At 40.7% G+C, this 16,562-nt stretch overlaps 1 long non-coding RNA gene across 1 annotated transcript in view; it reads left to right on the top strand.

The window, feature by feature from the left end:
- Positions 1 to 16,291, top strand: part of LOC137345068 (uncharacterized) — a 43,344-nt gene extending 27,053 nt beyond the window's left edge. The window contains exon 3 of the long non-coding RNA XR_010968539.1: positions 14,835 to 16,291. This is a non-coding gene — a long non-coding RNA (uncharacterized lncRNA). The remainder of the gene's footprint in view (positions 1 to 14,834) is intronic.
- The last annotated feature ends 271 nt before the right edge of the window (positions 16,292 to 16,562 follow it).

A 16,562-nucleotide genomic window follows, 5' to 3' on the forward strand; every position in this document is an offset into this window, starting at 1 on the left:
TTATATATCAATGTACCGTTCATAAAACATCAATGTACAAGCAATATACCATTTATATAACATCACTATACCATTCACATAACACCAACATAGCATCAATATGCTGTTCATACAACATCAATGTACCATTCATATAACATCAATATATGATCAATATACCACTAATATAACATCAAAGATCAGCAATATACCATTCATATAACATCAATATACCATTGATATAATATCAATACATGATCAATATACCATTCATATAACATTAATATACCATCAACAAACCGATCATATAACATCAATATAGATTAATATATTGTTCATATAACATTAAGATATCAACATATAACATCTATATATCAATATACCATTCATATACCATCAATATACTGTTCATTTATCAATATACTGTTCATTTATCAATATACTGTTCATTTATCAATATACTGTTCATTTATCAATATACCGTTCATATAACACCAATATACCTTTCATACCCCATCAATATATTGTTCATGTAACATCAACATACCAACAACCCATTCATATAACATCAATATATGATCAATATACCGTTCATATATCATTAATATGCCATTTATATATCAATGTACCATTCATAAAACATCAATATACAAGCAATATACCATTCATATAGCATCACTATACCATTCACATAACACCAACATACCATCAATATGCTGTTCATACAACATCAATGTACCATTCATATAACATCAATATACGATCAATATAACATTAATATAACATCAAAGACCAGCAATATACCGTTCATATAACATCACTATACCATCAATATACTGTTCATATAACAATATACGATCAATGTACTGTTCATATAACATCAATATACCAGCAAAATACCGTTCTTATAACATCAATATACTGTTCATAATAACATCAATATACGATCAATATACTGTTCATATAACATCAATATATGTTCAATACATCATTAATATAACATCAAAGACCAGCAATATACCATTCATATATCAAGATACAAGCAATATACCATTCATATAACATCACTATACCATCAATATACTGTTCATACATCAATGTACCATTCATATAATATCAATATATGATCAATATACCGTTAATATAACTTCAATAAGCCAGCAATATACCGTTCTTATAACATCAATATACCAGCAATATACTATTCATATAACATCAATATACCAGCAATATACCATTCATATAACATCAATATACCATTGGTATAACATCAATACATGATCAATATACCATGCATATAACATTAATGTACCATCAACAAACTGAACATATAACATCAATATAGATTCATATATTGTTCTTGTAACATTAATATACCATCAACATACTGGTCATATAATATCTACACACTATTTATAATACATCAATATACCATTCATTTAACATCAATATACCATTGCTATACCATCAATATACCATTCATATAACATCAATACACTGTTCATAAAACATCAATATACAAGCAATATACCATTCATATAACATCACTATACCATTCACATAACACCAACATACCATCAATATGCTGTTCATACTACATCAATGTACCATCCATATATCAATGTACGATCAATATAACATCAAAGACCAGCAATATACCATTCATATCACATCAAGATACAAGCAATATACTGTTCATGCAACATCAATGTACTGTTCATATAATATCAATATACATTCAATATACCATTAATATAACATCAATATACCTGCAATATACCATTGATATATCTATATATCATTGATATAACATCAATATACCATTCATATAACATTAATATACCATCAACAAACCAATCCTATAACATCAATATAGATTAATATATGGTTCACATAACACTAATATACAATCAACATACCGGTCATAATACCTATATACTATTTATAATACATCAATATACCATTCATTTAACATCAATATACCGTTCATTTATCATGAATATACCATCCATATACCATTGATATACCATTCATTTAACATCAATATACCGTTCATTTATCATGAATATACCATCCATATAACATCAATATACCATTCATATAACATCAATATACCATTCATATACCATCAATATATTGTTCATATAAATTCAATATACCATCAACAAACCATTCGTACAACATCAATATATGATCAATATACCATTCATATAACATCAAAATACCATTTATATAATATCAATATACTGTTCATAAAACATCAATATACAAGCAATATACCATTCATATAACATCACTATACCATTCACATAACACCAACATACCATCAATATGCTGTTCATCCAACATCAATGTACCTTTCATATAACATCAATATACGATCAATATACCAATAATATAACATCAAAGACCAGCAATATACCGTTCATGTAACATCAAGATACAAGCAAAATACCATTCATATAACATTAATATACCATCAATATACTGTTCATACAACAATGTACTTTTCATATAATATCAATATACGATCAATAAACCGTTAATATAACTTCAATATACCAGCAATATACCATTCTTATAACATCAATATACCAGCAATATATCGTTCATATAACATTAATATACCATCAATATACCGTTGATATACCATCAATATACGATTCATATAACATCAATATACCGTTCATAAAACATCAATATACAAACAATATACCGTTTATATAACATCACTATACCATTCACATAACATCAACATGCTGTTCACACATCAATGTACCATTCATATAATATACAATCAATATAACTTCAAAGACCAGCAATATACCGTTCATATAACATCAAGATACAAGCAATATACTGTTCATTCAACAGCAATGCACTGTTCATATATCAATATACGATCAATATACCGTTAATATAACATCAATATACCATTGATATATCTATATGCCATTAATATAACATCAATATACCATTCACATAACATCAACATACTAGTGAATGAGCTCTTCTCTATTGCCTAATATTCCCTCTAGTGAATGAGATCCCTTCTACTGAGTGAGGTAACCTCTACTGAATGAGATCATCTCTAGTGAATGAGATCCTCTGTTGTGACAGATCCTCTCTGGCCAATGAGATCCCTTGTCGTGACAGATCCCATCTAGTGAATGGGCTCCTCTCGAGTGAATGAGATCCCGTGTGAGATCCCCCTCTCCAGTAAGTGAGGTCCCCACGAGCAAATGAGATCGCCCGTGTCCCCTCTAACGACTGAGGTCCCTCCAATGAATGAGATCCTCTCCAGTAAGGTCCGCTGCAGTGAATGGGGTCCCCACTAGTGAACGAGATCCCCTCTGGTGACAGATCCTCTCCATTAAGTGAAATCCTCTCCCTGCCGATTCTCAAGGATTTGCTCAAAACCCTGCGCCTTTTATCAAATTCAAAATATTTTCAATTATTTACATTTTATAAAATTTAGCTGGATTGCCGCCACCTCCAATAAAACGGGATTTAAAGAATACAAATAATTCACCTTCAATTATTTTCAATATTCATTTTATTATAATAAACAAAAATAGTGAATATTTTTGTAAAAAAGTCTACAGATAAATGGGTTGACTCCACCGTTTAAAGCTCTTTGTATCGCGGCCCAGACTTTCCTCTGGTGCCTTTCTGTTTTGTACTCTTGTCCCCGATGCAACTTAAACAGGTGCCAAGACCTTCGGCCGGTGCCCCTGAGCTGCTCAAAACTCACCCTTCCCGTGAAATACAGGAGCCTGTCGACACGGTGACGGGATTGGAAATAAAATGGCAGTTTTTGATAAGTCTCTTCTCATTTCTACGCATCGCCCTAACGACACCATTTGGAATAATTTTATTGACTACCTCCAGCTGTTCTCACATCGCTTTGAACACTGAAAGTTGATTTGAACAATGCTGGGTCTAAAAGGGGCAGTTTAGAGGGCGCCAGCCACATTCTGAAAGTTTTCAGCCGCGACAAGCTCCTTGTTCAAAGTTAGTGAGTTCTGGTCATAGTTTAGAGTTCGTTCATTCAAGACTTTAATTTAAACTTAAACGAGCAATAATATATATATAATTCCAATGGAATCAGAACAACACGATACAACCAACTGAATATAGACTCGTGAATTATAAATAGGAATCGAAATAAATATTCCAATATATAGGCCAAGAAACAGAGTAAAAGATGAATTGGGCTGTGTGCTGAGAGGGACACATATGAACTCTAAGCAGGGAGCTTGGTGCTAAGGTGCTTTGCTTTACAAACTGCCCAGTGGGATATTGAAATCATTAAGGATCATTTTCATTTATATTGTTATTATTGAATGTAACTGGTTCCCGTTAGAAAAACTCGCACCGGAAACGCAGAGTTTCTGTAATTAGTCCATACCCAGAATAATTAACAGTTTAAACTGATCACTGCTTGAAGCGATAAGCATCAGTGTATATAATTCTAGATCATCAAAAATCGCGCACTGATGAACCACTCGACTGTTTATAGCAATTGCTGGGCAGAGAGGAGAGAGACAGCCGGCCGTCTACACTTAAAAGGCTGAGATCCGAGATTAGATTTATTTTGTCTCACATTTTGTATATATTAAGACAACTTTCAAACATGTTGCACCGATCCTGACCCACACGTTCTACAACGGCGAAAGGAGACCGCCAGGGAACGGGAGGGAAATAAAAAGTGATTCAGAAGAGCAGCCAAGGACATTTATTGGGAAATATTTTCCACTCTCAACTTATTCAGTGTTTTCTTTTTTTTTAAAACTTATGACACTATCTTGTTCCTTGTCTCTGGGTGTAAATGAGGTTAAGTTGGGGTTTGTCCGAACACAGGCTGGTGGCGAGGAAACAACCAAGTTACAACACGTTATGTATCTGAAGCTTTAGAAATGGAACTAGTTTCACCCCGGCCCACAGCCCGAGTAACAACCATATCGCAAATGAAGAATTAGAGGGTTTTAAAACACAACCCTGAGACAGGAAGAAGCGGAGAGGGATCAAACTCCTTGATTCCCGAATTATTTTTTCTCTCTCTGATTTCTGACGGATAAGATTTGAGATAAAGATAAAGGTCACACGCAGCCTGTGAACTTTATAACATGACCATTCACAGTACCGAGGGTCTGCTCTGGGTAACCCTGGGACAAAGCCTCTGGTTCAGGCCCAATATCTGAACCTTCAATGGAGCCAACCAGTGCTGTAAAGTAGGCTTGCGGTTGGAGACTTTCTTGGCACTGGGTTTATAAACCCCTCTGGATGATTTAAACCAAAATTAATTTGATTAGAAAAATCTAAAACTTTTTGGAGGGGGGCAAAAAAAGCTGTCGACGCTGAAGAAATGAGTTGGTTCTGAATGAGAATTTGATTTAGAATGAGGACTGACTTGGCAATCTTTGAAAGTCTTGGAACACAGCCATTGGAAGTGAAGGATTAAAACTCTAGGCCAGTTGTAAGACTATCTGGTTAGCTGCCAGCCCTCACAAATTCGTCAGCGGAATAGCGAGCGTTCAAGGTGAACCCATTTAAAAACCCTTTCTATCAGCGGGCGAGTCGTCGGCAGCTTAGAAGAAAAATCAAAATGGACAAAATGGACCAGCGAGAAACTGGTTCCAATATTTATTCCAATATTAACCCGCTAACCATAAAATATATTTGTCCCTTTTCGGGACTTGTTAGGTTCATTATATTGAACAAGTTATTTCTTTCATTAAACGAGGGCAGAGGGTCTGAAGACATTGCACATTTGAATATCGTTTTTTTGTTGTAATTTTGTTTGATTGTCTTTATCTCGTCCCGTTACTAACTCTAATGTGGGGACCGCTTGTTTTTATTTGCGGGGGTCAGTGAGGAATCGCAGTCGACCAACCACAATTATTGAGCTGAAACTTTTGGCTTCCATATTTTGTGTGTTTATGAGGAGGCAACATTGCTTATTAAAAATGATAAATAAAATCAGACCAGGGATCATCTGCACTATCAGCAAACAGTGACTCCAGTGAGAACTTAATCTGATCATAACCACATCAGTTTATACATGCAATAAAAATTATTGATTTCCCCCGTTCTTCCATCATTTTCCTGTCTCTTTAATTCTGTATGTGAAAATGTCATTTTATGTACAAGCTGAAAGACGCATGCAACTGTGCCAAACGGTGAAAATATTCATAAAAGAGGGGCTTATCTACATTCACGACATATATAGGGTGCAGAGAAAGTCTCCCTCCTACATGTTCCACTCATTATCAGACGGGGTATAGGAACATAGGAATAGGAGTAGGCCATTCAGCCCCTCGAGCCTGTTCGGTTAGAGTATAACCCAGCTTGCAAATTCCCCCCCAGGACTGATTAGGCCTCAGTTAAAGTATTGTGTTCATTTCTGGGCACCACACTTTAGGAAGGATGTCCAGGCCTTGGAGAGAGTGCAGAGGAGATTTACTAGAATGGTACCAGGGATGAAGGTCTTCAGTTATGTGGAGAGACTGGAGAAGCTGGGGTTGTTCTCCTTAGAACAGAGAAGGTTAAGATGAGATTTGACAAAATCATGAACGGTTTTGATAAAGTGAATGAGGAGAAACTGTTTCCAGTGGCTGAAGGGTCCATAACCAGAGGACACAGATTTAAGGTAATTGGCAAAAGAACCAGAGGCAACAAGAGGAAACATTTTTTTAGGCAGAGAGTTGTTCTGATCTGGAATGCACTGCCTGAAAGGGCGGTGGAAGCAGATTCAATAATAACTTTCAAAAGAGAATTGGATAAATACTTGAAGGGGTAAAAATATAGGGCTATGGGGAAAGAGCAGGGGAATGGGACTAATTGGATAGCTCTTTCAAAGAGCAGGTACAGGCACGATGGGGCAAAATGGCCTCCTTCTGTGCTGTACCACACCATGATACTATGATACAAGATCGTATTTGGTACAATCGCCTTTCCGTCTCACGAGGCGATTACAATGCACAAGGTGACAGGGAATGGTTCTTACGGTGTATACCGAGACCACCTTTACACTACAGCCAGGGGTCTGCACTTTGGGCCGGTTACTTTGAGTTCTCGGAGGAGAACATTGATCTGACTTTGTGTTGACAAATCTACTTTGGTGTCACTGCCAATCCGAAAGTACATCACTGCACAGCTAAAATTGGTGTATATAAACCCGCCCGCGATTTCCCATTTTTTTTACTTTCAGAGGCTATCTTGATTTGTAACGAATTTCAAAGAGCTCCCAGCAACCCAAAAACAGTTTTGTTTCTACATTCTGCACAACGCTGTAGGGTCTACTGCTGTTTTTGAAATGCTGAGATAATTTGTGAAAATGTAATTTTATGTACAGGCGTTAAACCGAGGCCCTGTCTGCCCTCTCGGGTGGATGTAAAAGATCCCATCGCACTATTTCGAAGAAGAGCAGGGGGGAGTTCTCCCCGGTGTCCTGGTCAATATTTATCCCTCAACCAACATCACTAAAAACAGATTGTCTGGTCATTTATTTAATTCCTGTTTGAAGGATCTTGCTGTGCACATTCTGGCTTGTGATTTCCCTACACTTCAAAAGTAATTCATTGGCTGTAAAGCGTTTTGAGACGTCCTGAGGTCGTGAAAGGCTCGATGTGACTTGTTTGCACTGAAGCCCTGTCGTTCCAGTGTTAAAATATTCTGTTCTCATTATCCCGCTTGGCAGACACAATAATAACATTTGAGTGGACACACTCGGTAATTCCAAAGCAAATAACAATATAAATGAGAGTTTACCCACAGAAGTTTTTAAACACCCAATACAGTCAGAGCATTGCTGGAATTTAATGTTAAATAAACCGATTCTACAGACTCTGCAATGTGTGGTTCCTATCCCAGCGATTAACATTTCAATCTGTAGAGGGCACGGGTGCCAGAGTCAGCACTCTGTAAACATTGAAATAACTCTGCAGGCAGTTTTAAGAAGTGTCCATGAGATCCAGCGGCCTCTCTCGGCTCTTCTTAAACTCCAGTTTGACGGTGCGCCGCAGTCACCCCCGGTGCAGTGTCAGTGGGGAGACCCGCTCCTGGGGTGAGCCTCACACCGCTTCTCTCGGCGAGTCAGCTCGGCTCCCGGTTCCAGATTTAAGCTGCGACTCTCAACATTGTCGCGAAATGGAAATGGTTTAGTGGGCGACACCCGGCAGCGGCGTAAACCCGCGTTTAAGGTCAGACCGGGCGCACTTGTACGGCGGCTGTTGACTCGGGGCTGTTCTCTGACCAGAGAACCGTGAGGTCACGCGTGCAGGGAGCTCCGACATCCAAACACCGTCACACTTTATTAAAGTCTTTGCTAATATTAAAATAAGTTTATGCCAATCATGTAATTCCCAGCTGGCTCACTGAGTGTGCGACTGCCGGACAGCCCAGATTTGACTTGGTAACTTGATTACCAGAGTTACACATTTTATACCTGCACATTGATGTACAATGTTCCGTATAACTGGCCCCTAGCTCCCAGTCAGCACCGAGCAAAGCTTGTTTGTGAGATTATTTTGTGTTGGAGATCAGAACCCTGCGTTATCTGCTCATTTTAAACTCTCCCTGTTTTTATTCTAAGATATTACTATGTTTGACCATTTGTTCGACACGGACAGTCAGTTTTCATATGTACAGCTGTTCTTTAACCACCCTGACCTGTTGCCTACAACAAGATTCGATTGTCTGAAATGCCAACTAACCTGGGCCAAGTCTGAAGGGAAAGTTGATTTATGAATAGTTTGGCTCCTTCGCGCTCCAAATACTTTTTCAGCTTTCAAAATACTCACTTCTCTTCTTTCATTGAACATCTGTGAAAGTAATTCTCTGTATATTTCTGATACCAACATGTTATAAAACAGCATTATGGTAGCCAAGGCCTCGAGATTACCCCCATGAGCTCTAGGCCGTTCAGGGGTGATGTCAGGAAGCACTTCTTCACACAAAGCGGAGTGGAAATCTGGGACTCTCTCCCCCAAAAAGCTGTTGAGGCTGGGGGTCAATTGGAAATTTCAAAACTGAGATTGGTACATTTTTGTAAGCAAAGGTATTGAGGGGTATGGAACCAAGGCAGGTAAATGGGGTTAAGAAAGAGATACAGATCAGCCATGATCTAATTGAATGGCGGAACAGGGTGGGGGCCTGAATGGTCTACTCCTGTTCCTATGTTCCTGCTAGTGTAGGAACAGTTAATGCGTTGATAGGAAATTCCTTTCTCCACTATTTTAACGAGCTTTCAGCAAATAGATGGACACCTCCAGCACAGGAGGAAACTTCACATGAACTCACTAAGTACTCGTAAACCGGTTATGTAACTCAAAGGCAAAAAAGTTTACGTCGATTTATTGTATTCATGGAATCTATAGAAATATATTTTTGTAAAATCTCAGCTCTGAAATTACAGTGTGTATTAGCATCAAAATACACGTGTCAGTGTGATTCTACTTTGTTATTTTCAAGCAGATTATTAAGTCCTATGTCAGAACAGGTCACAAAGTAACGACGAACTGACACATTAAACAGTCGTTAGTTAATATCGCACACCAGAGTCTCCAGGCTCTAGTTTTAATTTTGGTACAGGTAAGGTTGACAACCATAAGGTTAATCGAACTAAGAAGTCATAGAGTTATACAGCACGGATAGAGGCCCTTCGGCCCATCGTGTCATTTGCAGGGTATATAGTCAGTCTTTGATTGTTTTACATCTTCTAATGGAGGGGGAGTAGATCAGGATCAGAACTGCCTGCAGGTATAGGCCGAGGCCACCTGTCGGTGGTGAAACCTCACAGACTTGGTTAGCGGATGGCTCAGATGCAGCAGAAATTCTCATCCCGTCGCGCTTTCCCTCCAAACAACTGAAGAGACAGAAATGTGGATTTCATTTTTGTTTTTACTGATCCCTGCTTGTGCCAATGTTAAGTCACCTTAGATGAGAAGCCGCTGGCTACAATCAAGCTGTTCTGAAACATTTTCAAAACAGATCATAAACATTATTAGATAGACCCAGTGCCTGATATTCACCGAGCGGTGCAAGACTGGGTCTTTCATCTGTATTTCCAGCAATTCAAAGCTAAATTTATTAAGAGTGAAAGCTTCATGGCAGAGTCTGTCCGAGACCGAGGCAATCCCCACCCTCATGTCTGTCAGCAATAAACGCTATAGCCTGGGAGATTAACTCTTTGCAGAATTACCGAGTCCCATTCCAAATCGTCCTCATGACATTATTGCAGGGTTCAAGGCAGAAAGGGTTAAAAGAAGAGGAGGAAGAAACCATTAAGACACATCTTGGATTAGGTAACTGCATGCAGCTCAATCCTGACAAACTTATCAAAGATCCAGGGTCCCAACCTTTAAATTGAGAATTCAATCCACGTTTTTTTTTAAAAAGAAAAAACAGATAATTCAACTTTCTGATGCTGAATGGGTGAATGCATCTCGTGGCGTAGTCCTGGACCATCCAAGTTCAATCCATTATCTTTGTTGCGTTAGTTAATCTCAGCCAGCACGGTCCAGGGGCGGGGTTGGCCTGGCCTGGCTTCCCCGAAAGGGGACAGGATTCTCAGGGGGGGCGCCGATAATCCAGTGCTATGGAACGATTCACTGGGACATTCGGGACATTTCCTGACTAGGGATCTACAAAATGGCCAGTGTCTTTAGGCCAAGGTGGAAAACAGCCATGGCTCCTGCATCTGTGTCAGCCGTGGCTCAGTTGACAGCTCTGAGTCAGAAGGTTCGAGATCCACTCCAGGGACTGGAGCACATAATCTAAGCTAGCACTTCAGTGCAGTACTGAGGGAGTGCTGCATTATCGGAGGTGTCGTTAAACCAAGGCCTCGTCTGCCCTCTTAAGTGGTTGTAAAAGATCCCAAGGCCACTATTTCAAAGAAGAGCAAGGGAGTTCTCCCCAGTGTCCTGGCCAACAATTATCTCTCAACCAACGTCCCTAAAAAGACAGATGATCTGGTCATTATCACATTGCTGTTTGTGGGATCTTGCTATGTGCAAAATTGGCTGCTGCTTTTCTTACATTAAAACAGTGACTACACTTCAAAAGCACTTAATTGGCTGTAAAGTGCTTTGGGATGTCCCGAGGTCGAGAGAGGTGCTGTATACATGTAAGTTTCCTTAACTTGTAAGGAAAACCAAATCTCTTTTGCAAGAATAGCGTGTCTCTCTGTGAATTCAGACAGGGAATCACAAGTAAAAAATATTTGACTGAGTAGAAAGCCAGTAACTAAGCATTAGAAGCATTCCTGCTTGGCCTTCAGAGACAAACAGTGATTGAATGGATCATTGAGGCCGATTTTACATAGGAGCAGAGCTTTTAATGTGCCATCATCACAACCAGTTTTTGTTGCATGATTCATGAAATTGTATTTATATCAGCAGGTGTATAAGTACAGGATACAGAATAGGACTCAGTAATTTATCCCCCAAAATAAACCATGAAGTAACAGCTCCTCCAATGCCTCAACTGGTAAATTTACTGTCCAATGTGGAACTGATCCATGCAGATCATAAAGGTCCCATATCACCACCTGCTGACCATACCATGATGGGGTCATTGGCAATTGGAATTTAGCATGGCCTGGCTGGCTTGTGCATGGTTAAGCAGTGGAAAATATTGGTTGAAGACAGAGTTTGGGCAATGTCCTTCCACTGGGTATGAACCCAAAACACAAAGATGCTATTTTAATGCAGCACAATCTCACTGAGAAAGTACCAGGATAGCTGGGAATGGAAAATCTCACAATGTTGTCAAAGTGTCATCTGGGCTCAGTTGGTAGCTCTGTCACCTCTCAGTCAGAAGGTTCTGGGTTCAAGCACATAATCGAGGCTGACACTCCAACACAGTACTGAAGGGGTGATGCATTGTTGGAGATGTGACAGTGGCGAGGACAGTTCCTGTTGTTGGTGCCACTGCATTCATTAAACCTTTGACTGCTGCAGGTTAAGCCTTTAATGTGAGATGAGATAAGGAAAGTACATTATGTTATTAAAGATAAGGTAACTCAACACTAGTCTGGGCTCTGATCATTGGGGTTAATCGAGATTACACAGCGTCACATCCCATTGTCCAGCCTTGGAGGGGACAGTGGGACAATCTTTCTGGCAACAGAGCACACTCAGAAAAGTGAAATCAACCAGGAAATATTGACATTTATTTAAACTCATGGAAACATCAGGAATGCAATCCCTGGTTTCTCAATGTTTACAATCCTCCTCCATCACCCCGAGCATTCCTAGGTGTCAGCTCGGTGGTAGCACATCTGCCTCTGAGTCGGAAAGTTGTGGGTACAAGCCCTATTCCAGAGATGTGAGCATATAATCTATGCTGACAATCTAGTGCAGTACTGAGGGAGTGCTGCACTGTCAGAGGTGCAGTCTTTTGGATGAGACATTAAATCGAGGACCTGTCTGCCCTCTCAGGTGGATGTAAAAGATCCCATGGTATTATTTGAAGACGAGCAGGGGATTTCTCCCCGGTGTCCTGGCCAATATTTATCTCTCCACCATCACTTAAAACAGATGATCTGGTTATTTATTTCATTGTTGTTTGTGGGATCTTGCTGTGCGCAAATTGGCTGCCATGTTTCCTACATTACAACAGTGACTACCCTTCAAAAATACTTCATTGGCTGTAAAGCGCTTTGGGATGTCCTGAGGTGGTGAAAGGCGCTATAGAAGTGCAGGTACTTTCTTTTTAAGCATGACCTGGAATGTCAAACGTAATGTACTATAGTCTGACCAGTGTCACCAAGCTGTTCAACTGTGAAGGAGCATCATAGGCAAACCCATTCTTGTCATCACTTGATTTCTACAGATACACACAGCACTGGGGGACACCTAAAACCTCAGTGGGTTTATCAAGTGAATAATCGAACCATGCACATCAGGAAGCTCCTGGGTTTGACTCCCAGCCTGAGCTAAGTTTGCTGATCTCAGCTGGGCCTGCAGTAGGGGTGTTTTAATTGGTGTCAGCACCTCGTGAGTTTGGAAGGAAAAAAGTTAATATAGTTCCCATTTCTGATGCTTGTCCAGTGACCTCATTTAGAAGTGTGTGTGCACATGTCTGTGTGTGCACATTTGTATGTGTGTGTATACATGTGCACATATTTGCATATCTATTTGTCTGTGTATGTATGTCTGTTTCTTTGTGTATGTATGCACAGACATCAGGAGAGGACAGGATTAGGCTTGAATGGGATACTCCTGTGGTTGAATAGTTTACTAATACTTATTGTTTAGGCTCATTCATGAATGAGTGACCAGCACCCAGTGAAACCGTACCCCAGCAAGGAGACAATGCTTTTGAGAGGAAAGAAGGACAAGGGGAGAGAGGGAGAAAATTGGCAGAGAGATTTAGAAGTGAAATAACTATGGCTGCTATTTATTCTTCTTTACCTCGTTAAACTGCACTGAGAAAATGGTGACAGTCATGGTGGAGATGGTTCTGTAATAATAAATAGTTCTCAGATACATTATTCATTAACATTTAGCAGCAGGCTCTGGGGCTCTTTTCCTTCTGGAGCCATCCTCAGCCATAGGCTTTTGAGTGCCTCAAGCCAGCTCTGTATAGTCACAGACAGACACAATCATGGAAATCCAATTATATGGACCTGCAGGTTCCAGGTTTGATCCCCAGTCTGTGCTGAGTTAGCTGATTTCATTCGGGGCAGGATCTGGAGGAGCATAGTTGGATTCAATGCCCCTGAAATGGGGGCAGGAAAAAAAATCAGCCAGTGGTCCAGCTCCCAATCACTATCCAGTGACCCCCTGATGGAAGTGTGCAGGTCAGCATCAGGTGAAGATAGGATTGGGCTTAGCTGTGATGCCTTCACTGTTGAATAGCTTATCAACATTCACAGTCTGGGTGAAACATTGAGAATGGCCAGTACCTAGGGAACTGTACCTCAGTAACTAGCCAATGGCTGAAATATGTTTATTTTGTTAATTTGTACCAATTCCTCTGGTTTCCTTCCAATCCTCTTGGTCTAACTTGTCATGTACCACATGAAGCGGAGAGGGTGGGCATTTACCCAGCACTTGGGCCTCTAGGTACCAATCTTGAGCTAGCCATCAGGAGGTGCTGCTGGGTGATAGCTCCCTGCGGGGAGCTGCCTCACATCCAGTCAGCACCTGCCTGCAGCTGTGATTGGTAACTCCAAATTCACATCTCCTCAAACACAATTTTATTGCACATTTAATGGGAATCTTAACTAAACAATTGCTGGTTATGTAGATAGTCTCCTAGCAATCTGCAGCACCTCTCACCCACTCCAGGACAAGACACAAAACCCTTGTGATATGATCAGTGATTCTTCTCACACCTCCAGTCTTCACTGCAATCTTCCTTGTGTCTCCCCCTTTCATCAATGCTCAGTTCTCCTAAGCTTCAAGTACCCTGTCCTACACACTCTTCCTCCTACCTGCATTCTCATTGTACTAGTGGAAACAGGCTCGATGGGCTGAATGGCCTACTCCAATGCTGTTCCTGTTCCAACGCTGTTCCTACTAACGTCAAGACTCATCGCACTCTCTCCAAATCTTAACATTCTTTACCAAGATTTCAACACCTTCTTTTACACTTCAAAACCCAAGCTTGGCGTCACTTAATCACTACCTCCTGATCGTCTCTTCTTAAACTCTTTTTGAATTTAATGGTGTCCTGTGCTATGGCTTCCCTCTTTAAATAAATCAATGTTGCTAGTTTCAGTTGATTCCATTTATTGAGAGGCTGTTACTGTAGATGAGTGATGTTTCATGTTATCTTTGGGTGTATGCAAATAATAAAAAAGGGTTTGTCGACCTGTATCTAAATCCCACACTCTTCTTCCTCAGACCACCTTTCACCTGCGAGACCTGCTTCCATAGTGGCAGAGAGAGAAACCTGGGACTGGAGTCCAGCCCTACGACAATGCGACTTGTGCTGCCTACACACCTGAACACGGGAGACATCTTCAGCCTGGTCCTCTGTGAAGGACTAATTAAAAAGGCAAACCCTCATACCTCTGTTCGCAGAATGCCACAGTCCCAAGGTCTGCGGATCTGTGATCGCTGGTCCTCGGTGGTGCAAACCAGGAGTAGGATTTCGATACCACAGACCTACACCTGATGGTTACAATCAGCCAGATCTGGAAATTGATGATTATCGGTCTCTTTTACTAATTACTTGAGGGAATGGAGCAGTTCCAGATGCAGGGTCCCGACATCTGTGCGCAATTAATCGGAATAAATAATCAGGTAAATGGATTCAGGTGTAGTCTGGGCAGCTTCCACTGAGGTCACCCGGGGACTCGAATCCTCATCCGATAGAGTTATTCAAAGAGCAGCCATTGCCTCATATGGAGAAGCTGAAGGGGTCTCCCTGATGATTTGATGTGGAAACGGAACACGTTGGGGCAGGTCTAAACCATATAGACCAGGCGTTCCCAGTTACGGTGCCTGACCTCTGTCGGGAGTGCTGGACTAGGGAGCTCAATCGGCCAGGGTTCCTCCTGCTGATGACTATCCAGCCACCCCCCTGTAGCAGGAGGGGAGGGGGTGTAACTGTCGGGTGGAGAGGGTTGGGCTCGGGCTGACCCTCCCACACGGGATCAAAGACCCTCCCACACGGGATCAAAGACCCTACAGACGCTCTGTCCAGATTCACAGGTCAGGAGTGACCACTTGGGCGAGATTGTGGGTCTGTCCTGCTGCAAGGAGTCGGCAATCTCAGGACTGGAGGGCAGCAAAATACAAAGAGTGAAAGGATCCAATCACAGAAATCACATTAGGATGAACAGAAATTTGCTTTCCCCCTATTTGGAATGTAGTTCTCTCTCTCCACCACTCCCCACCTCCCAACACAGGACAGACAGTCGAAGCAGCCTTAGAATGGTTACAGCACGGATGGCGGCCATTCGGCCCATCGAGCCTGCGCCGGCTCTTTGTCAGAGCAATCCAGTTAGTCCCATTCCCCCGCTCTTTCCCTGTAGCCCTGCAATTTTTTTCCCTTCAAGTATTTATCCAATTCCTTTTTGAAAGCCACGATTGAATCTGCTTCTACCACCATTTCAGGCAGCGCATTCCAGATTGTAACTACTCATAGTGTAAAAAAGATTTTCCTGATGTCACTTTTGCTAATCACCTTAAATCTGTGTCCTCTGGTTCTCAACCTTTCCGCCAATAGGAACAGATTCTCTTTATTTACTTTATCTAAACCCGTCATGATTTTGAACACTTCTATCAAATCTCCTCTCAATCTTCTCTGCTCTGAGGAGAAAAACCCCAGCTTCTCCAGTCTATCCACATAATTGAAGTCCCTCATCCCTGGAACCATTCTAGTAAATCTTTTCTGCACCCTCTCCAAGGCCTTCACATCCTTCCTAAATTGCAGTGCCCAGAATTGGACACAATATTCCAGCTGTGGCTGAACCAGTGTTTTATAAAGGTTCAACATGATATCCTTGCTTTTGTACTCTGTGCCTCTATTTACAAAGACCAGGATCCATATGATTTTTTTAACTGCTTTCTCAACCTGCTCTGCCACCTTCAGTGATTTGTGTACGTATACCCCTGATTTCTCTG

This window comes from Heptranchias perlo, chromosome 28, assembly GCF_035084215.1.
Source record: "Heptranchias perlo isolate sHepPer1 chromosome 28, sHepPer1.hap1, whole genome shotgun sequence".
NCBI lineage: Eukaryota > Metazoa > Chordata > Chondrichthyes > Hexanchiformes > Hexanchidae > Heptranchias > Heptranchias perlo.